Source organism: Panthera uncia, chromosome D1, assembly GCF_023721935.1.
Source record: "Panthera uncia isolate 11264 chromosome D1, Puncia_PCG_1.0, whole genome shotgun sequence".
Taxonomy (NCBI): domain Eukaryota; kingdom Metazoa; phylum Chordata; class Mammalia; order Carnivora; family Felidae; genus Panthera; species Panthera uncia.
The window spans coordinates 107,025,182-107,049,728 of NC_064808.1; the positions used below are offsets into that span (position 1 = coordinate 107,025,182).

The following is a 24,547-nucleotide window of genomic DNA, read 5'->3' on the forward strand; positions in this document are numbered from 1 at the left end:
CGCACCGGCGTCAGGAGGAAGGAGGCGGGCGCCGCCGACGTGCGCGCGCAGCCCCGCCCACCAGGGGGCTTTCGCTTTTCCCCGGCCGCGCCGCCGTCTCCTGGAGAGAACGGCTAGGGGCGGAGACGCAGGCCCGCCTCTGCGCTCTGCGGCAGCGCGTGACGTCACGCGGGGCGGGGCCTCAGGGAGCGTAGGGAGGGACCAAGGCCGAGAGCCCCTGGTTGCGCCACTCACACTCGGAGAAGCGCTAACAGGACAACGGTTCAGGCCAATCGCAGTGAGGCCTGTGGCGGCAGCGAGACTAGGGTGGAGACTTCGGAGACTGCAGTTGCAGGTGGGTGAGCTCTGGGGTCTGAGGGAGGAGTGGGATGGCAGCGCCTCGTTCTGGGGGCCCCGCGAAGGAGGGGATCCCCCGGGCTCCAGCCGCCCCTGTCAACCCTCCGTGTGCGCGGCCGGGCGGGCGGCCGGGCTTTCCGCGGCGGAGAGAGCGCCGCACGGTGCCCCCGGGCTGCCTTGCTCGCCGCCCCGGGCCCCGCGGCGGGAGGGGGGCTGCGGCCCTGTGCCCCGCGCTAGGCGGCCCCGCCGACCCTCACTGTGTCCCGCGCCGGCCGAGCGGCCCCTCCGACCCCTGAGTGCGGCCGGGCGGGGACGGCCGGCCCTGCCCAGAGCCCTGGGGACGGGGCACCTGCGGTATCGCGGCGCCGGCCGCCCTGCTCTGCAGGAGCGTCGGCACCGAGTTAGAGCCCCAGCAGCCTTCCTTCCAGGGCGGCCGAGGTTCAGATCGATGCCTCTGCGCCCGCACCTGCCCCGGGGAGACTCTAGGTGACGCTTCTGCGAGAGTCCTCGTGACCAGAGCCCCTTGCGGGTATTGGCCCAGCGGAAAGTTGGCCTCTGCGGATGAATGTCAGAGCCCAACTTTGCGGTACACTGAATGCTGTCCTCCGAGATTTGGCCGGGTCCCTCCTTCCTTTGTCGGCTGATGGAGGGCCGGCAGTCGTAATTCGCAGTTACCTAAGGATTCTTTCCATCCTCTTCTAGGTGGCTTCTATTCTGTTGTTTTCTATACTTGTTTCCGTTAACTTTTCCTGATATCGTGAGCCCTTTCCAGTCCTTTGCAAGTAGGTGGGATTTTGAACAGACAACACACTCATCCTCAAAGGGATGTAAAATAAATTACTGGCTTGATATATCAGCTTGGGTAGTACTGACCAAAAGCCTGTGTCAGGTGCCGTGTTTGAGATCCGCTTACTACCTGCAGAGAGCTTACAATCTGGCAAGGCACATAAAGCATGTACAAAAAATCCGCAGTAAGTGACACGTAAAGGTGTGCAAAGCATAAGGTGTCTGCTAATACAACTATCACCAATGATCATAACTCCTTTCTCCGCTTTTAACTTTATGTATCTAAGCATCCTATGATACCTTCTCCGTTCTTGTCTTTTTCAACTGATTTTTACAAAATCTCACCCTGTTTTCTGTTTCTAAAACACTTCTAGGTACATGGTCACATGTTCTGTGCAGTAGTGATTATTGTTACTGATGGAGAATCTGAGATCAGAAAGGGGATCTGTGGAATTAGGTAAATTCAGGTTAAGGAAGGCATAGTTGATTCTTTTACCACGGAACTAAGCTCTGTATATTCATCTATAGAGCCTGATATACAGACAGATCATGTGCTTATTCATACTTGCTCTCTCTGCCTAGAATATTCTCTCCTCCCGTCATCACATTCATTCCCCTGTATCATTCAGGTCTTGGCTCAGATGTCCTCAGAGAATCTCTCTGTACCCCAGATCTCAACAGCTCACTCTCCCCACCCCCTGCCTCATTCCCAAGCCTGGTCCTAGCCTGGGCACTCTTTATAGGTTTCTTTAATGGAATCCCCTTCCCTGTGTGCTTTGTAAATTATTACTTATTCAAGGCTGAGGGCAAACCTTGCCTTTTCTTAAGGACTACCCCAGAGTATGTTTTTGTTTGTTTTTAACTAATTAATTTGGCACCTCCTCTAGCACTACCTTATAATATCTATTATCCTGAATTATTTATGTGTGTTATCTTACAAATTAGGATGTAAGCTACTTGAGAGGGAATTTAATGCATACCTTGCCTCCTACAAATAGTATACATAAGTAAATGTTTTGATCAACCTTTACAATAGAGTTTACTCCGTTTATAAGCGAACATTGGCATTTATATTCGGTCTACCTTTATTTCCCTCATTTTTATCTTAAGGAAATACGAATGTGCCTAACTATATTCAGTAAACCCAAACATTTTGTTACAGTATCTTTATTGCATTGGTCAGGGGGGAAAGAAGACTAAAATATTAGAGGTTCAGCAAATTTGTGAGTAATAGTCATCTTGCCAGATCTTGATCTGTGCCTTCTTATTGGGATCCTAAGAAAACTGTGTTCTTTTCCCACTTCTGGCACCAGTTCTCCGTGTGACTTTGGGTAAATAACGTAACCTCTTCCAAGGATCAATTTCAGTGGAAAGGTATCAAATGAAATCATCTCTAAGGTTCAGTGATTTTTGAGTGAATAATGTGCATTTAGCTTTTTACTGAGTCCCCTCTTAAACTTTATTACATTGTAAAACTTAACTTTTCAAAACCTTAGTAAATAACTCCATGATTCTACCAGTTATTCAAGAAAGAAACCTCGATTTTTCTTTTCCCTCAATTTTCATGTCCAATCGATTCTATGTTCTACTGATTCTACTTCTAAAATAGAGCTAAAATCCATTTTTTTCTATCTCCATTGTTAACACTGTGGTCTAACCTGCCATCATGTCTCACCTGCAGTACCGACTAGTTTTCGAGCCTGCAGGAGAAGGGAACGTTGTTTCCTGTGTCCTCCCGGTCATAAGCACTCCTCGGCTCCGAGTTAATCACTGTGCTGTCCGCGCTCCTGACTAGACAGGGAAGGAAGGAGACCAGCAAGATAGAAAGCCTGCAGAGTGACGTGCCGCAGACACTAGAGATGCGTGTTTCCAGAAGGGGGACTAGTTAGCAACGCGAATACTCCTGAGAAGTTACCTAAAATGGGGAGAGAGAATTTAGCATTGCTGGCGGCAGCGTGCTGATACTGCCTCAGTCAGGTGCCAGGGTGAAAGAGAGGAAGCGATGGCAGTGGACTCCCACAGCAGTTGGACGTAAAGCTACTGCGGACTGTTTCTGGGTCGCGGAGTAGAAAAATGGGATGGTAACAAGAGGGTAATACAGGTTCAAAGGACAGATTTTTGTTTGCTTGATGTGTAAAGTGGGAGGTACTAAAATGTGTCCACTGATGGAACCTGTCCAACAGAATTGGAGAAAGTGTTGACGCAGCAGAGGGGGTAGGTTGTGGGCGCGCGCATGCGCGTGCGTGTGCGCGCACCGCTCTAAAGGGTACCGCAGACTGGAGGACCCGGTGTCCGTTGTTTCTGGCTGTATGCCCAGTTTCTAGAATAGCGCTTGCCAAAATAGTAGCCGCTCTGTAAACTTTCTAATATTTGAATAAATGAATGACGTGAATTCTATTGCCCTTTTTCTTTTAATTCTTCTTACAGCAACCAGGAAGATACTTTAAAAAGTAAACCAAATCATGTCACTGTCCCCCGCAAAGTCTCCCTTTGTTCCAACAGCACTTAGGGTGAAATCCCTGCTCCTTCTGGCCCACAGGACCCGCGTGAGGTGGCACTGGCCTCCGCAACATTCTTGCTCTTGTCAAACGGTTCCAGTGAGGCTGGCCTCCTTTCGTTTCCTAAAACTGAAGGACCCCTTCCCACTTTAGGCCTTTCTACATGATTTCTCCCACCAACCCCTTACCTTAAATGACACCTTCTCAGAAAGGCACGCCCTGACACAGTAGCGGACGGGAGCAAAAGCTCTGGAGCCAGACCATCTGGGTCCAGGTCCACGCTTGCTTGCTGTATGACCTTGAACAAATTAAGGTCTCAAAGCCTCCTCTCCCCCTCCCTGTAAAGTGGGGACAATAGCAGAATCTATGTTATACCGTTCTTCTCAAGATTAAAGAGTCTCTGAAGCATGTAGGACAGAATACACAGAGGAAGCACTATGGAAGTGTCACCACCATTACTATCTGAAGTTGAATATTCCCCACTGTTCGTTTTTATTCCCTTTTCCCAGCTCTTTCTTCACAGTATGGATAACGATGGATAATTTGTCAGTCTTTCTCATTACATAGTGACCACCGGGGAAAGCCAGGGTCACGACTGCCTCTGTTCTCCATGCTTTCTTTAGTGTCTACCTCTGTACCTGGCATACAGTTAGCACTCTGTCGTAAGTGCGTATGAGAAGATGCCACCAATCACGTTCTGTTTTGAAACTCCGGGGACCAAATTCGATCACCGGAAGGCCAAACAGAAAGGGCCCACCCAGGTCAGTCACAGCACACACAGCACAGCTTTCTTTTCATACTGCGCTCCCATCAAATGGCACATGCTATTCTTGTCACTACTTTCTATCAAGGTCTTATCACACTTGATTCTTGTACTTTTATTAATTTAACTATTTAAATCAAACTTTAGTGGAAGACATTAAAGGAAATAACGAGAATAGTTTTAAAAATTGACTCAATGTTTTGAGCACAGAGTAGTTTGTTGAACTTGAGATGCAGTCTTATAAAATATACCACTGTTTTACGTGCCACTGAGAAAGAAAACAGTGCCATTTTTAACTCCGACACAACTCTTTATCATGTCGAGCTTTTCGTACTTACGGAAAGCCCTTTTAAAAAATCACGTATCACCCTCTTACACACATAAAAAGCAAAATTAGCTGAGAGGCTTGTAAAACTTTGTCATATTCAGAGTACAGTGCTTATAATTCACTTTCAACTCAGAATCTCAATGTCCATGTTTTTCTATATAAGGTCAGTCTCTGTAATCCAAGAATGTTAGTGACACATCATTTCTTTTTTTTTTAATAACAAAAAAAATTTTAATGTTTATTTTTGAGAGAGAGACAGAGTGTGAGCAGGGGAGGAACAGAGAGAGAGGGAGATACAGAATCTGAAGCAGGCTCCATACAGGCTCTGAGCTGTCAGCACAGAGTTCAATGCTGGGCTTGAACCCACAAACCGTCAGATCATGACCTGAGCCGAAGTCACGACTGAACCCCCCGATGCATCATTTCCTAAACGAGTATCCATTGTTATCTCCAGAGTTTTCTTTTAAATCACCAATACCCATTTTCCACATTTTGATGCACATACATATGTAATGACAGGTGTCATGACTGCTACCTGACCAAAAGCAATTATAAGATACCTGTCATTTTCAGATATGTTGAGTGTGAAAAAATGTGTGTCTTAAAATTAGTGAGATGTCATACTGAATTTGCAGAATATTTGAAGAAAAAAGTTGCCTTACAGATCTTTTACCAAGAATTGTTTTACAATTAATAATGTTACTAAGTACATGTTATTACTGAGTTTAACCATTAATATTGATATGCCCATGACAATATTAATTTTAATGATATAATTTACAACAATACAATGTAATTAGGGTGTCCGCTTTGCACATGAGGAAGCTAATGCCTCAGAGAGCCTCAACAGAGGTTACTAGAATAGCGATGGGCCATTTAGGACCCTGTTCTTGCAGCTCTAAATCCTGAGGCTCTTTGTTGTTTGCAAAATGCAGTAGGACTGCAAGTACAGATTTACTCCAACCAAATTTAAGACATGAAGATTTCAGCTTCTTGGATTTTTCATTCTGGATTGAATTTAACGGCAGGGTTTATCTTTTAACAGCTTCATGAAAGTGGATACCTGTATATGACTCTAATATATTTAAGAATGTGTATTGGGGAATACTTCAAAATTTCTGTTAAAGTTTGCTTTTTGTTACCATGTGCAGAAATAATCATTACTATACTTCCATCATTGGGTTCAATTCTTGTTTATGACCAATAAACCTCAATAAGTGACTTAATCCAACACAAGAGCCAAATTAAATACATGTTTTTAATGATAATAAAGTTAATGTTTGTGGTTGGGGTTTCTTAAATTTATTTTCTCAAGACATGTCATTATGCAGAAATACAGTTTTTATCATTTTGAAAGTTTTAAGTTTGGGTACCTTTTAGCTTTTTTGTTTTACATTCAATTTCTTTCGAAAAACTAAGTAACTACTTATACCAAAAAATAAAATGATTTTTCCTTGGCATTTTTTAAGTGTTTTGAACAAGAAGAAAACTGGAATATTAAAATGGTTTCTAAATTGAATTTTTGTCTTTTAAGTTTTGTTTTGAAATAATCACATATACATAAAGTTTTAAAAATAGTATAAAGCAATCTCATGTACCCTTCACCCAGTTTTCCCCATGGCTACATCTTACATAATTATTGTCCAATATCAAAATCAGGAATTTGACATTGGGCCACAGTTTGTGTGCAGTTTGATGTCATTTTTTTCACATGGGTACATTCCTGTAACTAATCAAGTTACAGATTATTTCAAATCACGATAAAACTCTCCCTTGTGTTAACCCACCCTCCCACCCACACCAGAGTCCTCAGTCCCTGGAAACCACTAATCTGTTTTCTATATAATTTTTCATGTCAAGAAATTTATTTTTACATTTTATTGTAAAATATTACATTTTACAATAAAATAAATTTTATTATTACAGAAATAGAATCATACAGTATGTGACCTTGTGAGATTGCCTTTGTACACTCATCATAATGCTCTTGCAGTCCATCTAAGTTGTTAATGTATGTCAGTCGTTTGTTTCTTTTTAATACATTCCATGAGATGGACGTACCACAGTTTATATACTCATGCATATACTGGGCAACACTTTGGATATTTATAGTTTTTGACCAGACATGTAAAGCTGCTATGAAAAGCCATATGCAGATTTGTATTTCTCTAGGATAAATGCCCAGATATATGGATAATATAGTGTATGTTTAGTTCCTCCCCCCACTTTTATTGAGATATAATTGATACATAACATTGTACTAGTTTTAGGTGTACAACATGATAGTTTGATATTTGTATATATTATGAAATGAATACCACAATAAGTTCAGTTAACATCCATCACCTCACATAATTAGAATTTCCTTCTTCTGAAGCTTTTAAGATTTACTTTCATAACAACTTTCAAATACAGAATACGGCGTTGTTACCTGTAGTCAAAATGCTGTACATTAGATCTCCAAAACTTTCTTTTATAGCTGGAAATTTGTATATTTTCACCTCCTTCACTCAGTTCCCCCATCCCCCACCCCCTCTGGCAAACAACGTGTTCTCAGTTTCCATGAGTTTTTTTTTTCAACATTCCACATACAAGTAACATTATACAGTATTTGTCTTTATTATTTCACTTAGCATAATGCCCTCAAGGTCCATTTGTGCTGTCACAAATGGCAGAATTCCTTCTTTTTTAGGGCTAATATTTCTGTGTGTGTGTGTGTGTGTACCTCACATTTTATTTATCCACTCATCAATCCACAGACATTTGTTTCCTTGTCTTGGTTACTGTGAATAATGCTGCAGTGGGGTGCAGATACCTCTTCAGGAGAGCGATTTAGTTTCCTTTTGATATATACCTAGAAGTTGAATTAGATCACATAGTAGTTCTATTCTAAAATTGTGAGGAATCTCCTTACTGTTTTCTACTATATTGGTTGCACCGATTCACATTCCCACCACAAGTATACAAGATTCCCTTTTCTCCATATCCTCAATAGCGCTTGTTATTTCTTATCTTTTTGACAGAGGCCATACTGACAAGTGTGAGTTTGTATCTCGGGATTTTGATTAGCACCTTCCTGATGATTAGTGACATTGAACACCACTTCATGTATCTGTTAGCCATTTGAGTGTCTTTGGAAAAAGGTCTGTTCACATTCCTTGCCCATTTTTAATTATTTGGAGGTTTTTGTGCTATTGAATTCTATAAGTTCCTTATATTTTTTGGATATTAACACTCTGTCAGATGTGCAGGCTGAGAATATGTTCTCCCAGTCTGTAGGTTGCCTTTTCATTTGGTTGATCACTTCTTTTACTGTGCAGAAGTTTTGCAGTTTGGTGTGGTTTCACTTGTTTATTTTTTGTTGTTATTGCTTGTGCCTTACATGTCCTATCCAAACAATCCCTACTATTACCAATGTCAAGGAGCTTTTTCCCTAGTTTTCTTTCAGGAGTTTTTTTTGTTTTGTTTTTTTGTTTTTTAATTTTTTTTAATGTTTATTTATTTCTGAGACAGAGAGAGACAGACCATGAGTGGGGGAGGGGCAGAGAGAAAGGGAGACACAGAATCCGAAGGAGGCTCCAGGCTCTGAGCTGTCAGCACAGAGCCCCACATGGGGCTCGAACTCACAAACCGTGAGTTCATGACCTGAGCCCAAGTCGGACGCTTAACCAGAGCCTGACCTGAGCCACCCAGGCGCCCCCTCTTTCAGGAGTTTTATGGTTTCTGGTCTCACATTTAAGTCTTTAACTGATTTGATTTTTGTGAGTGGTGCAAGTTAGGGGTCTAGTTCCATTGTTTTGCGAATCTATCTTTTGTGAATATTGAATTTTCCCAGAACCATTTATTGAAGAAACTATTTTTTCACCACTGAGTATTCGTGGCTTCTTGTCAAATCATAGTTGATAATGTATGTGTGAATTTGCTTCTGGGCTCTCAATTCTTGTCCATTAGTCCATGTGTTTGTTTTTATGCCAGTGCCTTACTGATTTTATCACTATAGCTTTATAATACAGTTTAAAATCAGGAAGTGTGATGCATCTAGCTTTGTTTTTCTTTCTCAGAATTACTTTGTTTTTTGGAGGATGACTTTGGCTATGTAGGTAGTTCCATATGAATTTTAGGATTAATTTTTCTGTTTCTATGAAAAATGCCTTAGGTATCTTGAGAGGGATTGCATTCAATCTACAGAGGGGGTTAAGTAGTGTGGACATATTAACAATTCTTCCAATCCATGAACATAGGATCTCTTTCCATTTATTTATGTCTTCTCTCATTTCTTTCATCAGTGTTTTATGGTTCTGTATAAATGTATGAGTCTGACCTACTTGGTTAAGTTCATTCCTAAGTATTTTATCGTTTTCGATTCTATCGTAAATGAGATTGCTTTATTTTATTTTATTAGCTTTTTTTAATGTTTATTTTTGAGTGAGGGAGAGAGCACAAGTGAGAGAGGGAGACACAGAATCCAAAGCAGGCTCCAGGCTCTGAGCTGTCAGCACTGAGCCCGATGCAGGGCTCGAACTCACAGAACATGAGATCATGACCTGAGCCGAAGTCGGATGCTTCACCGGCTGAGTGACCCAGGCGCCCGTTTTCTTTATTTTAAATTTTAACTTGTTAGTGTATAGAAATGCTACTGATTTTTGTATGTTGATTTTGTATCCTACAATTTTACTCAATTCATTTATTAGTTGCTATAGATATATATATTTTTTTGGTGTAGTCTTGAAGATTTTCTATATATAAAATGCCATCTGCAAACAAAGACAATTTTTTTTTCCTTTCCAATCTGATTCCATTTATTTGTTTTTCTTGTCTGATTGCTCTAGCTAGAACTTCTAGTACTCTGTTGAATAGTGGTGACAGTGAAGAACCTTCTCTTGGTCCTGATATTAGAGGAAAAGCTTTCACCCTCTCACCATTGACCTTGATGTTAGCTCTGCACTTCTCATATATGGCCTTTAGTATATTGAGAATTCTATGCTCACTTTCCTTCTGTCCCCAGTTAGTTGAAAGTTTTTATCATGAATGGATGTTGAATTTTGTAATGTTTTTTTTTCCTGCATCTGTTAGGATGATCATATGATTTTTATCTTTCCATTAATGTGGTAAATTATTACATTTATTGATTTGCATATGTTAAACCATCCTTGCATTGTAGAGATGAATCCTGATTGATCGTAGTCTATTATCCTTTTAATGTGCTGTTGGATTCAGTTTGCCAGTTATTTTGTTGAGACTTTTTGCATCTGTAGTCATCAGAGATGTTAGCCTGTAGGGTTTTGTTTTTTGGTTTGTCTTGTTTTTATAGTGGCCTTATAAAATGTGTTTAGAAGTATTCCCTACTCTTTAGCATTTTGGATACTAAAAGGATTGGCATTGATTCCTTTTTAAATGTTTGGTAAAATTCACCCATGAATCCATTTGGTCCTGGACTTTCCTTTGTTGGGAGGTTTTTGGTTACTGATTCATCTTACAGTAATTCGTTTGTTCAGATTCTCTATTCATGATTCAGACTTGGTAGGTTGTATATTTCTATGAATTTATCTATTTCTTTTGAGATTTTAATTTGTGTATAATAGTACATAGTAGTTTCTTATGAATCTTTGCATTTCCGTTGTATCACTTATAATATCTCCTCCTTCATTTATAATTTTATTTATTTGGGTGCTCAACCTCTCTTTAGTTAGGTAAAGGTTTATCAATTTTGTTCATATTTTCATAGAACCAACTCTTATTTTTGTTAGTTTTTCTGTTCTTTTCCTGATTTCTATTTCATTTCTTTCTGCTCTAATTTTTATTATGTCCTTAGTTCTGTTAATTTTGGACTTATTTTGTTATTCCTCATTCTTTGGGATGTAAAATTAGGCTGTTTATTTGGGGTCTTTTTCATGGTATTGTATTTATTGCTATAAATTATGCTCTCAGAACTGCTTTTGCTACATCCCGTAAGTTTTGGTATGCTGTATTTTCGTTTCATGATATTCTTTTATTTTCCTTTTAATTTCTTCTCTCATGCCTTGGTTGTTCAGAACTGTGTTTAATTTTCATTTATTTGCTAATTTTCCTTTTTTTCCCATTACTGATACCTGCTTTCATATGATCATTGCTGGAAAACATAGTGTAATTTCTGTCTTCTTAAATTTGCTAAGATTTGTATTATGGCCTAACATTTGCCCTATCCTAGAAAATACTCTGTGTATCTGTCACTTAGGTCCTTTTGGTCTATAGTGTTGTTTAAATCTACTGATTCTCTGTTCGGATGATCTATCCATTATTCAGTGGAATGTTAAAGTCACCAATTATTATTTTAATACTGTTTATTTCTGTCCATTCTGTTAGTATTTGCTTCATACACTTAGGTGCTCTGATATTGGGTGCATAAATATTTACAATTATACATTCTTAATGGATTGACTCCATTATCATTATATAATGACTTTCTTTATCTCTTGATTACTTTTTAGCTTAAAGTCTCTTCTGATATAACATCCCTGCTTTCTTTTGGTTACCATTTGTGTGAAATATCTTTTCCCATTCCTTCACTTTCAGTCTACATGTGTCTTTAAAGCAGCAGTGAGTCTCTTGTAGGCAGCACATCATTGGATCTTATATCTTTATCCATTCAGCCATCCTGTCTTTTGATTGGAGAATTTGATTCATTTATGTTTAATTATTAATAGGTAAAGACTTATTGCCACTTTGTTTAACCATGTTCTGTTTCCTAGATGCTTTGTTGCTTCTTTGTGGTTTGATGACTGTTAGAGCAATATTTTGTCACTCTTTAATCATAGTCTTTTTGTGACTACTACAGGGTTTTCCTTTTTGGTTACCATGAGGCTTATATAAAAGATATTTATAATGTTCTGTTTTAAGTCGATAACAGTTTTAATAACATAAACTTTAAATTTTTATTTCTCCCCTCACAGTTTAGATTATTAATGTTTCAGTTTATACATATAAGTATGCATATATACATGTATGTATGTATTAAAATTTTTTTTTTTAATTTTTTTTTCAACGTTTTTTATTTATTTTTGGGACAGAGAGAGACAGAGCATGAACGGGGGAGGGGCAGAGAGAGAGGGAGACACAGAATCGGAAACAGGCTCCAGGCTCCGAGCCATCAGCCCAGAGCCTGACGCGGGGCTCGAACTCACGGACCGCGAGATCGTGACCTGGCTGAAGTCGGACGCTTAACCGACTGCGCCACCCAGGCGCCCTAAAATTTTTTATTTTTAAGTAATCTCTACATCCAATGTGGGGCTCAAACTCACAACCCTGAGATCAAGTGTCACATACGCCATTGACTGAGCCAGCCAGGCACCTCATAGTTTACTTATATTTTATGTTGTGTATCCAGTAACAAATTTTTGTAGTTATGATTACTTTTAATGTTTATTTTTTAACTTTTTAATTTAGAGTTGTAAATGAATTGAAATAATTGAGATTAGTTTTCTACATATTCATATGTTTTTATGATGTTAATTAGCATCATTTTATTTGGCACGTGGGTGGCTCAATCAGTTGAGCATCCAACTTCAGTTCAGGTCATGATCTCATGGTTCGTGGGTTCGAGCCCCACGTTGCACTCTATGTTGACAGCTCGGAGCCTGGAGCCTGCTTTGGAGTTTGTCTCCCTCTCTCTATGCTTCCCCTACTCATGCTCTGTCTCTCTCTCTCTCTCTCAAACATAAATAAACATTAAAAAAAAAAGAGAGAACTACCTTTAGTATTTCTTATAAGTCAAGTATATTGATGATGAACTTCCTTTAGTTTGAGAAATTCTTTACATCTCATTCATTTCTGGAAGACTGCTTCGCCAGCTATACTATGGTCAGCTGACAGTTTTTGTTTCTCCTTCAATATTTTGAATATATCACCCCATTCTCTCCTGGCTGAAAATTTTCTGAGAAATCTGTGCATAGTCTTATGGGAGGGGAGGAGGTCCCTTGTACGTGATATGTCACTCTTGCTGCTTTCAAAATTCTTTGTCTTTGACTTTTGACAATTATGTCTCCCTGTGTAGCTGTTTAGGGGTTCAACCTATTTGGGTCCTTTGGGCATCATTACTCTGATATCCATTCCTCATGATTTCCTTCCTCATGTTTGGGAAGTTTTCAGCCATTATGGTTTTAAAAATATTTCTGTCCTTTTTTCATTCTCTTCTCCTGGGATTCTTATAATGCATATATTGTTCTTTTAGTGGTGTCCACTGAGGCCCACAGGCTTTCTTTACTCTTTTTAATTCTTTCTTCTTTTTGCTATTCTGACTGGATAATTTCAAATGCCCTACTTTATAGTTCACTGATTCTTTTACTTGATGGAGTCTGCTGTTGAAGCGCTCCATTGAATTCTTCATGTCACTGAATTCTTCAGCTTTAGAATTTCTCTCTCTCTTTTCTCCTTCCCTCTCTCCCTCTCACTCCCCCTCCGTCCCTTCCTTCCTTTTTTTCCTTCCTCCCCTCATTCCTTTCTTTCTTTTCCGCCCTTCCTTCCTCCCTTCCTTCATTCATGATTTCTTTGTTGAACGTCTCATTTTATTCATGCATTATTTCCCTAATATTATTTAGTTATTTGTGTTTTCTTGTAGTCCACTTAACTTCTTTAAGAGGAATATTCTGAATTGTTTGCAGTTTATAGAGCTCCCATTTCCTTAGGGTCAGTTATTGGGGCTTTATTACTTTCATGTAGTGATGTTATTGTTTACCTGATTCTTCATAATCCTTGATTCTTTGTGTTGGGATCTATACATTTGAGTAAGCAGTCTCCTCTTCCACATTTTACAGGTCTTCTCCAAAGACAGTCTTTCACCAGTCAGTTCACCTTGGTTCTGGACTGGTCAGCTGGCAGCATCCTTGGTCAAGTGGGGCCTGCTATCAGGGCTTTCTATTTGGGCAAGGAGGCTGCCTGAGCCCTGAGGTCAGACTTGGTGCTGACAGCTGTAAACTGTTGGTTTCCTGCCCATGCGCAGCTGTGGGATGGGCTCTGTGGCTGCATGGATTCTCTGGTTAAACTTCCTACTCAGGCCGACTGGGTGCTACACTCAACAGTTAGGCAGGGCTGCAAAGGTGCTTCCTTGCCTGAGTGGAGTTGTACAACAGGCTCCACAGCCCTTTAGCTTGATGGCCAGGGGCCTGAATCCAGCAGAGAGCTGCTCACCAAACTCCTTGCTCAGACACTACTACCAGCTTTGCTGTGAAGGTGGAAAGAGCTGCTGGCTTGGCTCTCTGCTCACCTGCTGCTGTAAGCTTGGCTACAGGTTGGGCTATACAACTTCCCAGGTGCTCTGGTTAGGCTTGCTTGTTGGGCAGGGCTGTAAACTGTATTCAGTGCAAGGCAGGGCTTCACATTTGGGCCACGTGACAGCCTTCACAGCCAGTTAGGCTTGGTAGTCAGGGACTTCAATCAGGCAAAACACGTTGAGCTCTCTGGCCAGAGGGGTTCACCAGCTGGGCTCTGAGGACCGGCAGAGATGTTGCTAGGTGCTCCTCTCAAGTGCTGCTGAGCTGTTCAGTTTCTCAGATGCTCTGCTCAGGTTTCTCGGTGAAGCTGGGCTGGGGGCTGCACTCAGCAGTGAGCAGGACTAAGATTTAGCTGTTCTGCCAGGCAGGGTGGCAGGACAGGCTCCAAGGCCAGCAGGACTGGTTGTCGGGGTCTTGAATCAGTCACAACTACACACTGGGTTCCCTGGTCAGATGGGGTCACAATCTTGTGGTTAGCTTAAGAAACAGCTAAATAGTTTCCATTATCAACATGTGAATGATATGGTATCTCGGTGCCCTCTCAATCATCTGATGTTACCAATATTTTTTTATTAGCCATTCTAATGGATGGGGGTGATATTTCATTGTGGTCTTAATTTTGTATTTCCATGATTAATGATATTAAACATATCTTCATGTGTTCATCTCTTGATTTTCTTTGGTAAAATACCTCTTCCTATCTTTTGCCCCCTTTTTAATTGAATTGTTTGTTTTTTTACTGATGGGTTTTGAGAATTCTTTATATTAATAGATATCAATCTTTTATCAAATTTCATTTGCAACTATTTTCTCCCAGGCTGTAAATGATCTTTTCATCCTCTTAACAGGATCTTTCACAGAGGAAATGAAACATACTCAGTTTTGATAACATTCAAGTAACATTTTTCTCTGTTTTGTGAAGTGTGCTTTTAATGTCATAGATCTAAAACTCATTGACTAACCCTTTGTCATGAACATTTTCTCCTATATTCTAAAAATTTTAGTTTTTACATTTCACATTTAAGCCTATGATCCATTTTGAGTTAATTTTTGTATTAAATGTGATATTTAGATCAAGGTTCACTTTTTTGCCTGTGAATATTCATTTGCTTCAACACTATTTGTTAAGAGATTATCTTTACACTATTGAATTGCTTTTGAGCTGTGTCATAAATTGGTTGATTTTACTTGAATGGGGCTGTTTATTAATTATATATTCTGTTCCACTGATCTGTGTGTCAGTCTTTCTCCAATATCAGTTTGACTAATGAAGCTATATAATAAGTATTGAAATCAGGTAGACTGACTCTTCCAACATTACTGTTATTTTTCAAAACTGTGTTAGCTGTTTTCATTTCCTTGTCTCTCCATAGAAGTTTTAGAATAATCCATGTCTACAAAAAGATCTTACTGAGATTTTGATGGGAATTGTGTTAAATCTGCACATCAGTATAAGGAGAATTGACATATTTACTATGTTGATTTTTCCACTTTATGAACATGGTACAATCTGTCAATTTATTTAGGCCTCTTTGGTTTCTTTTGTCAGCATTTTGTAGTCGCAGTGTATAAGTCTTGTACTCGTTTCAGTAGATTTTATATCCAAGTCTTGTCTTTCTTTTCCTTTCCTTTTCCTTTCCTGCTATTGTAAATGGTATTGTAATTTAAACTTTGGCTTCCATGTGTTGATTGCTAGTTTATAGAAGAAACATTGATTTTGTATGTTGCTCCTATATCCTGTGGCATTGCTGAACTCCTTTATTAGATGTATGTATATTTTGTAGGTTACTTGGGATTTTCTATGTAGACAATCTTATCATCTTTAAGTATACAGGCAGTTTGTTCCTTTCAAATGTATAAGCCTCTTGTAGAATTTTGTTGCCTCAGTGTGCTGGCAAGGACTGCCAGTACCATGATGAATAGCAAAGGTAAGAGTGGACATACTTGCCATTTTCATCATAGAGCAAAAGCATTCAGTCTCTTACCATTTAGTATAATGTTAGCTATAGATTTTTTATAGATATTCTTTATCAAGTTGAGGAAGTTCTTCTCTGTTCTTTGCTGAAAGGTTTTCTCGTGAATAAAAGTGGGATTTCTCAATGATTTTACTGTGTCAATTGATACAGTTACATGATTTTTCTTTTTCGCTTTGCTTCAACACTGGATTACATTAATTGATATTTGAATATTGAACCACCCTTACATCCTGGGATAAAACTACTTGGTCTTGGTCTTGTGCATAATTCGTTTTAGATACTGCTGAATTATTTTTCCTGATTTTTAAAAATTTATATATTTATGAGGGATATTGATCTGTGGTTTTGTTTTTCCCTTTCTTTGTTTTTGTATTGTCTTTGTCTGGGATACCACATTAGTACTGACTTCATAAAATTACTTGGGAAGTGTACCCTCCTCTTCTGTATTCTGGAGGAAATTATATAGATTTGGTATTAACTTTTAAAAAACTTTTGGTGAATTTAATTCCCTTAATAAGAAATTACAGGGCTGTTCAAATTTTATATTTCATCTTGAGTGAGTTGTGGTAATGTGTGGATTTTTGAGGAATTAGTCCATTTCATCTGCCCTACTGAATTATTACATGTCGAGTTGTTTCTAGTATTCCTTTCTTTATCCTTCTGATTAACTTCAAGGTGTGTAGTGATTCCCCTATTGCATTCCTGATATTAGTAATTTATGTCTTCTCTTTTTTGTTCTTTGTCAATCTTGCTAGAGGTTTGTCTATTTTATCAAACCTTTCAAAGAATAAGTTCTTTATTTCCTTTGCAGTTTTCTATTTTGAATTTTGTAGATTTCTTCTCTTTATCATTTCCTTTAACCTGTCTACATTGAGTTTATTTTGCTCTTCTTTTTGAAGTTTCTTGAGGTTGAAGCAAAAATTATAACTGTCTATGTAAGGGTTATTTAAATCAATTATATAATAAGGATATGAGGGAGAGTAAAGGGAAGTAAAAGAGTGTAAAGCATATACACTTTATACTGACACTGGTAAAATGTTTACACAAGTATTTGTTATATACTATATACACACCATATATATAATATATATATGTGTGTGTGTACATATGTATATATACACACATATACACACATATATATGTAATACTTAGAACAACCACTAAAATGTCCATACAAAGAGATATGCTCAGTCACTATAGCCAAATCAAAATGGAATTTAAAAAGGTTCAAGTAACCCAAAGGAAGGCAGAAAGAATAAAGATAAATTAAAAATAGAGAAACATAAAACAACCAACCAAAAAGCAGCCCTAAGTATTACCGTATCAATAACTGCACTAAATATAAGTGGTCTATATACGTCAATTAAAAGATAGAGATTAGCAGGGTAGGCTTTTTTTTAAATAATCCAACTTTATACACTTACTATAAGTCATTCATTTCAAATAGAATGATATAAGTAGGTTGAAAGTCAAGGATGAAAAAATATACACTATGCAAGCAGTAATTAAACGGTTGTGGTTATATTAATACCAGATAAAGTAGACTTCAGCAAGGAAAATTATGAGGGACAGAGAGGAATATTATGTGTTAATCCACCCAGAAGACATAGCAAACCTAATTGTCTATGTACCAAACAAGAGAGCTGCAAAATATCTGAAGCAAAAACTGATAGAACTAATAAGAAAAATAGACACATTTACTTTTACAGCTGGAGACATTAATACTTCTCTCTCAATAGGACACGAAGACAGTCAGAAGTGACACAGAAGAACTCAACACCATTAACGAATATAATCTAATCAGCATTTATAGAATACTCCACCTAACAAAAGAACCCACATTATTTTCAAGTGCCATGGAACATACAGCAAGAGTAACTGTATCCTAACCCACAGGACAAACCTCAAAAGACTTAAAAGAACTGAAATCACACAGACTATGTAATTGCTCACTGAGGCATCTCTGTAAAGGCTGCTTTAAAATTCCTGATAGATAATTCTGACATCTGTGTCCTGTGTCGGTGTCTGTTGATTCTTCTCTCTTTCAACTTGATATATTCCTGGTTTGGGGATATACTGGATATTTCATAATAAGACTCTAGATCCTATTTATATCTTGTATTTTGGTGGGTCTTTTCTGACACTGCTCTGTTAAGGCCACCAGCTCATTACTGCTGTGTTGGGATAGAAGTCCAGATTTTCCACCTCACCTCTTGGACATCTGGGATAGGAAGGGCTCTTTTTACTGCTGGATGGAGTTGCGAGTTCAGGCTCCCCTCTTTGCATCCTCTGATACCACTTTGGCTGAGAGAGGGAGGGGCACATCCCCTGGCAGTGAAAAGTCCTACATCTTCAGTGGGCCTCTGGCTCCACCCCAGGAAGGACAGGGAGGAATGCCATTTTACTTCCAGGTAGGGGTAGAATCCAAGATCCCATGTGTCACATGACCTCCACTGATGGTGGAGGGGAAGTGGTGGACACCTGCTACCCCTGGACTGGCTACCCACTCTGCCTTCCCATGGATAGGAAGAGGAGAGTTGACGCATCTCATTACATCCTGGGAGGGGTGGGATGCTAGGCTCTCCATTCCACTTTTGCTGATGTGAGTGCCTGTAGATAGTCAGTTTTTCCATCATGTTTGTCAAAACTCTTCTTACTAGGTTGCTCCTGCCCCTGGTCCTATGGCTAAAGAGATCAGGTTTCTCTCGGAGCTCTTTATGCACGTGCCCGCCCAGTCGTGTTCGTGTTGTCCACTTGTTCAGTATCTGGGATATCTTAGGCAAAAATAAAGCCCAAGGAACTCACCACTGTATTGTTCTTGGGTCCCACGTTCACTAGCCAGTCTGCCTATTTCTCTCCACCTTTCACCATCTGCATAGGTTTATGATATATATTTTTATATGTGTCCAGGGTTCTCAGTCATTTTTAGCAGCAGAAATAGTGCCAAGCATGTCTACTCCACCTTACTGGAAGACAAAGCCTGTTTTTATAGGAGTAATATTTATAACAATTAAATTAAATACTGTGTGAAACCCAGGGATCAGCACCTGACACAAAGTACTGGCTCTATAAATGTTAGCTATTTTTATTATCCTGTATATCTTTCTTATTCAGGATGATGTTAAACTGCCATGGTAACTTTTTTGGCCAGTACATTTATGGTTGGATCTTATGCACATGAAAAGGACTCTATGCTTTCATTTAATATTAATACCTATGGCCAGAAGAGCATTGAAAAGAGTATAAACTTTGAGTTAAGCAGGTTTCTACTGGTTTTACATCTTTATGCTCATCATTCAATCTTGAGCCTCAACTTCCCATTTTGTAAACAGTCATTATTACCAAAGTTAAATTATAAACGCTGAATGAAATAACTATATAAATTACTTATTATAAATTCTAGTACCTTCAGGCTTGTTATATCACTAAATAACTATAAAAGTTAAGAGTCTCTAACCATTTACTTGCCTATCAATGTTTACCTGTTAACAGAAATGGAAGTTTCACCATATAGTATTGTTCTTTGATGTACTGGTTTAAAGGTCCGGAAAGATGTGCTTTGTGGTATGGATGTAGGTGCCGAACGTAGATTGTTGTCATCATTTATCTCGATTGTCCCCATGTTGCCACTCTCTCCTCAGTGTATTTCTCCCATCTCAAACAAAAGACAACAGAATTTCCTAGAATCCACCTACTCCTCTAGTCCTTACCTCACTGAACTTCTTTAAAAAATAATTTATACAGATTTGTGTCCAGTATTCCCTCTTAAAACTACTATAATCTGACCTCTCCTCACCCCACCCCTGAATGATCAACATTGTCTTTTCAGTCCTTACCTTGCCTAACCTTTCTCAGCTTTGGATGATCTAACTACTTCCTACGTGAAATTCTCTTCCTGTGCTTTCCATCACCACTCCTAATTTTCCTCCATTTCTGTCCCTGCTCTTTGTGAGTTTTTCCTTAGCTGTAGAACTTCCTCACCTTGTGTCTTCCACAAATTGTACTTTCAACTATATCTCCAGTTCATCTAGACTGTCACCTGGCAGGTAGCAGGTGCTACATGAATAATTCTTTTCAACTAAATGGTCTTTCCCTTAGGGTTAGTTATCATTGGAGTTCCATTCTCAGCCCTCTTTCTCTACTGATTCTACTTATTTTTCTTGATTGATTTGTATCCATTTCAGTGGCTTTACTTATCTTGTGGATTGAGTTCCCCTATCGCTTTCATAAACTTTCCAACACCCTTTCTCTTCAATAGCACTTATAATTATTATGATTAAATAAAGTCTACATATATAAATGTGCTCAAACCAAGTTAAGAAAATAGAAAATTTCAGCTTCTGTATGAAGCCATTCTATATGAAGTAACCATGGCAGCCTTTAACTTTTAACCACTTTACCAAAATGAATGCCTATGCATAATGCTAATGTATTAGTTTGATACTTGAAAGTTTCCACTAAGTAGTGTTACTTATATTACTAGTCATAGAAATAAAAATTACTGTATACTATATCATTGGGCTCACTTTTTATCCATGAATTATGATCCTCAATGATTGATTTAATCTAACACAAGTTACAAGTTCCTTATATATGTATAATTAGCTATAAAAAATTACATATAAATTATATATACACACGTATGTTTATTAAAAAGTATTACAAACCGTTGTTGCCTTAATTAAACATTGTACAGGAGATCCTAGCTACTTCTGTAGTAAAAGAAAAAGAAATAATGCCTGTAAAAAAACAGGAAAGAGAACAAACAAGCCCCATTGGCTACAAATGATGTAGTTTTTTATGCAGAAAACACAAAAGAATCAACAGATATTTAGATTAATAAATATACTTGAGTTGCTGGGATTAGAATTAATATGCATTAATTAAAATAATCCTATTTGTTGTAATAGACACATCTCAGTGGCTTAACAAAAACAAAAATTTCTTATCCAATAAAAAAACAACGTTTGGATTTTTTTTGATTGGTATTACTCATACCAGGGAATGCTACCTTCGACGGTAAGTGCAGTGAGAACAGGAGCCACATCGTGGTTACTCACTGCTGTATTCCTAGCAGAATGATGTTTCTAAAATATAAATCCAATGGTGCAATTCCTCTCCTATTTAAAGTCCTTCTAAATATTCCTCATTACCTCTAGAATGAAACCCAGGCCCCTTGCACGGTAGCAAGACCGCAGGAGCCAGGCCGTTTACTATTTCAGCTTTATCTGCCCCATCTCTGGTCCTCAACATGGTGTCTCTCCAAGGGGCTGTGATAACTCTGTCATCCCTATCTCTGCACTTACCATTTTTTTCTCTTGGAAGTGCCTTCCTCACCTTCTTCGGTAACCATCCTTCGTTTTTTCTTTAACAGCTCCAGTACCGCATCCATCAGAATGTCTTCCTTCATCCTCTCCCCTCTGCTTTGTCCTCCTCCTCCCTGAGAGCAAGTCTGAGATTGTCCTTCCTGCCTCCTTGATACTCTTCCCATGTCAGTTTTGACGCTTATCACATTTGTTACTTCTTTCTTTCCAACTGGCCTGGAGGCCTGCAAGAGCAGGGATCCTGTGGCCCATTTATCTTCATATGCCCAATGCCCACATGGGTTTGAAGCCCCGAGGGTATTCAATAAAACTGCACAGAGGAGGCAAGATCCGAGTGGAGGCACTGCAGCAGTTCAAGTGAGAACAGTGAGGCATTCATCCTGAAGAACGGCAGCGGGGTGGAGAAAAGGTGGTGGTTTTAAAATAGATATGGTTAGTGGAGGAGGATTTCTGAGTGTCTGGCTTGGGCAGTAGAGAAGCTCTTCATCTCAATGGAAACATATAACGAACAGAGCTTGGCGGGGGGGGGGGGGGGGGAATCAGCATATTACTTAAACTTTGGTAGTTTCCAGTGGTAATCATGGCCACATTAAAGAATTGGAAAACAGAGGTATTTTTTAATGCCCCTAAAAATATATTTTAAAGTTAATTGTATGTATAGATACACACGCACATGTACGTAATCACATGCAGAATGAAAGTGTTGTGTTCAGTATCTACCCACCTCCTTCCCTCCATCTCCCCCTCACTAGACGGCTGGAAGGTCAGGGTAGCAATCTCTGCTTTACATTATCCCATGTGGATCACACAGCCTTGTCAACACCTATCATCCTAAACTTTGAAAGAACTTTTACAACCCAAGAAGAATCTAAGATTATAGCAGATGAATGTGTATTTCAATCTTCAGCATCTAACTTCCTCCGTCAGAGAGATTTAAATACATACCTTTAAATGGAGGAGAATTGAGAGCAGTTCCAGGGGGTGTCTAGGCGATGTGGACTGCATCTCCCAACCAATTCTGTGGCTCTCTGAGGCAGGACGAGCAGAGACCCTGCATTGCTGTTACAGATCACTGATGCACCAGCCCACTGCTAGACGTGAGAAACAGACCAGGAGATACCCCTTGGCCTCACTGTGTGGCTGAGAAGATGCTTTGACCCTTTGCACAGCATTAAGTCACGTCTGTCTCTCTTATATAGACCATGCCTGCTTCTCTGCCCCGTGTACTCTTTTATGTAGTGGACGCACTCCTTGGCCTCTCCCTCCGGTGTCACGGAGGCAGTAGGAGAGGCTGGCTCAAGTCTCAAGCAGGGTTATGTCTTCTGTCCACTGATCTGGCACCTCAGAGAAACTCTTACAGTGACAGCACTTGTGCTCAACTCTTCTCTTCAGCTTAGCAATTACTAGAAAGCTGCCTCTCTCACTCTTCTCCCCACCACATGAGGAATGTAAACCTCCTGATTAATGTCAATTAAGGGATTTCCTTGGCTGTTGTGTTAAATTTTTGGTAGAAAGTAAGTACCAAATTCCACTTATCTAGCATATACTAACTGCTCAAGTATGTATTATCTTTACTCTTCTCAACAGTACAACGACTGACAGGTACAGTTTGTCCCTATTTTACAGAAGGAAAAAATGAGAATCAAAGACCAGAAGTTCCTGGCCTCAGATATTTCACAAGTCAAGTGCTGAAGCAGCACGGAGCTCATCTCTCCAATTCTGAAGCCTGTTCATCCTACTGCTCACATTATATCGCAGCCCTGGGAAAATGGATGACTTTATAGTTCTTAGAAAAGGACGAAAAAACATCCAGAATTTTAATAACAGAGTTTTACAAGTGGCTTAAGAGGCATGCCTTGCGAGGTGAAGAATTACTCCTGGGGTGGCAGCCCTACACAGTTCTCTGTGCACCCCACTCTAACTTGGGTTATATGTTCTTTTCCATCTAAGGTCAGATATTGTTAACATTGTTAAGATTTGTAGTGTTGTGATGATTAATTACTATATCAACTTAACGGGGCCAGAGGGTGCCCAGACATTTGGTCAGATATTATTGTGGGTGTTTCTGTTGAGTGAGCTTCCAGATGAAGTTAACACTTGGACAGACAGACTGGGAGAAGCAGGTTGTCCTTCCTCATGAGGGTGGGCCTCATCCAATCAGTAGAAGACTTGGATAGGACAAATTGCTGAGTAAGACGAACCTTACCCGAGTGCTGAGTTGAGACAACCATTGCTGCCTTTGGACTCAAACTGAAAAAGTCAGCTGTCCCCAGCTCTCCAGGCTGCCCAGCTTTCAGACTGGAGCTTACACCACCAGCTGCCCTGGGTCTCCAGCGTGCCACCCACAGATCCTGGAACCTCTATAATTTTGCGAGCCAAGTCCTTATTTTTTATAGACACACAAGTACCAGCATGTGTGTGCACGTGTGTCTACACAAAACCAACAGGCTTGTAACCTGTGGGTTCACTGGCTCTGTTTCTCTAGAGACCTCTGACCAACACAACTGTTTTCTGCCTGCCTTTTCTTCAGAACTGACCCCAAACCTCTAATTATCTCTCTCCCTTCCTGACACCCACACTTAGTATGTCTCCCTACTTACAACTACTTTAGAACACTGCTCACTGAATTACTGCAGGTAACTTACTTCTCCAATAATACTGCCAATTCCATCCTATTGCTCCCCCACTTGTACACGCACATGCTCTCTCATGCATGTGCACACACTGTTCTTCCTTCATATACTACAGAAGCCATCCAACTGAACTTCCGTGATAAGGAAAATATTGTGCATTTCTGCTGTACAACAGAACAGCCACAAGTGTTGATGGAGTTCTCGAGGGAAACCAGGTGGAGACACAGACGGACAGATCTGCTATAAGAAGTTGGTTTCCATGATCACTGAGTGGGAGAAATCCCAAGATCTGCGGCCCGCAAGCTGGAGGCGCAGGAGAGTCGACAGCACCGTTACCATCCATGCCTCAGTTCAGAGCAGAAGCCTGAAGCTCCAACTCCTTGACATCCAGGCAGACAGACAGAATTCCTTCTTGGCCTTTTGTTCTATTCTGGGATGGACTGGATGAGTCCCATTCACATTACGGGGTGGGGGGGGAGGGCAGGGCAGCCTGCTTTACTTACTCTCCCAATTCAAATGTTAATCTTCTCCAGAAACACCCCCACGGACACACCCACAAACACTACTTAGCCACATATCTGGACACCCCATGGCCCAGATGTGTTGACACGTAAAAGTAACCATCACTACATATGGCTACTGATTACTTAAAATAATG

At 39.8% G+C, this 24,547-nt stretch overlaps 1 protein-coding gene across 2 annotated transcripts in view; it reads left to right on the forward strand.

Moving 5' to 3' along the window:
• The first annotated feature begins 126 nt into the window (after window positions 1-126).
• Window positions 127-24,547, forward strand: part of KBTBD3 (kelch repeat and BTB domain containing 3) — a 37,594-nt gene continuing 13,173 nt past the window's right edge. Inside the window, exon 1 of one of the 2 annotated variants that reach the window (XM_049614138.1) lies at window positions 127-334. The gene's annotated coding sequence lies outside the window, so the exon portion shown is untranslated. Of the gene's footprint in view, window positions 335-22,941; window positions 23,207-24,547 lie in introns of those variants that run through there. The other variant, XM_049614143.1, reaches the window with a different exon arrangement.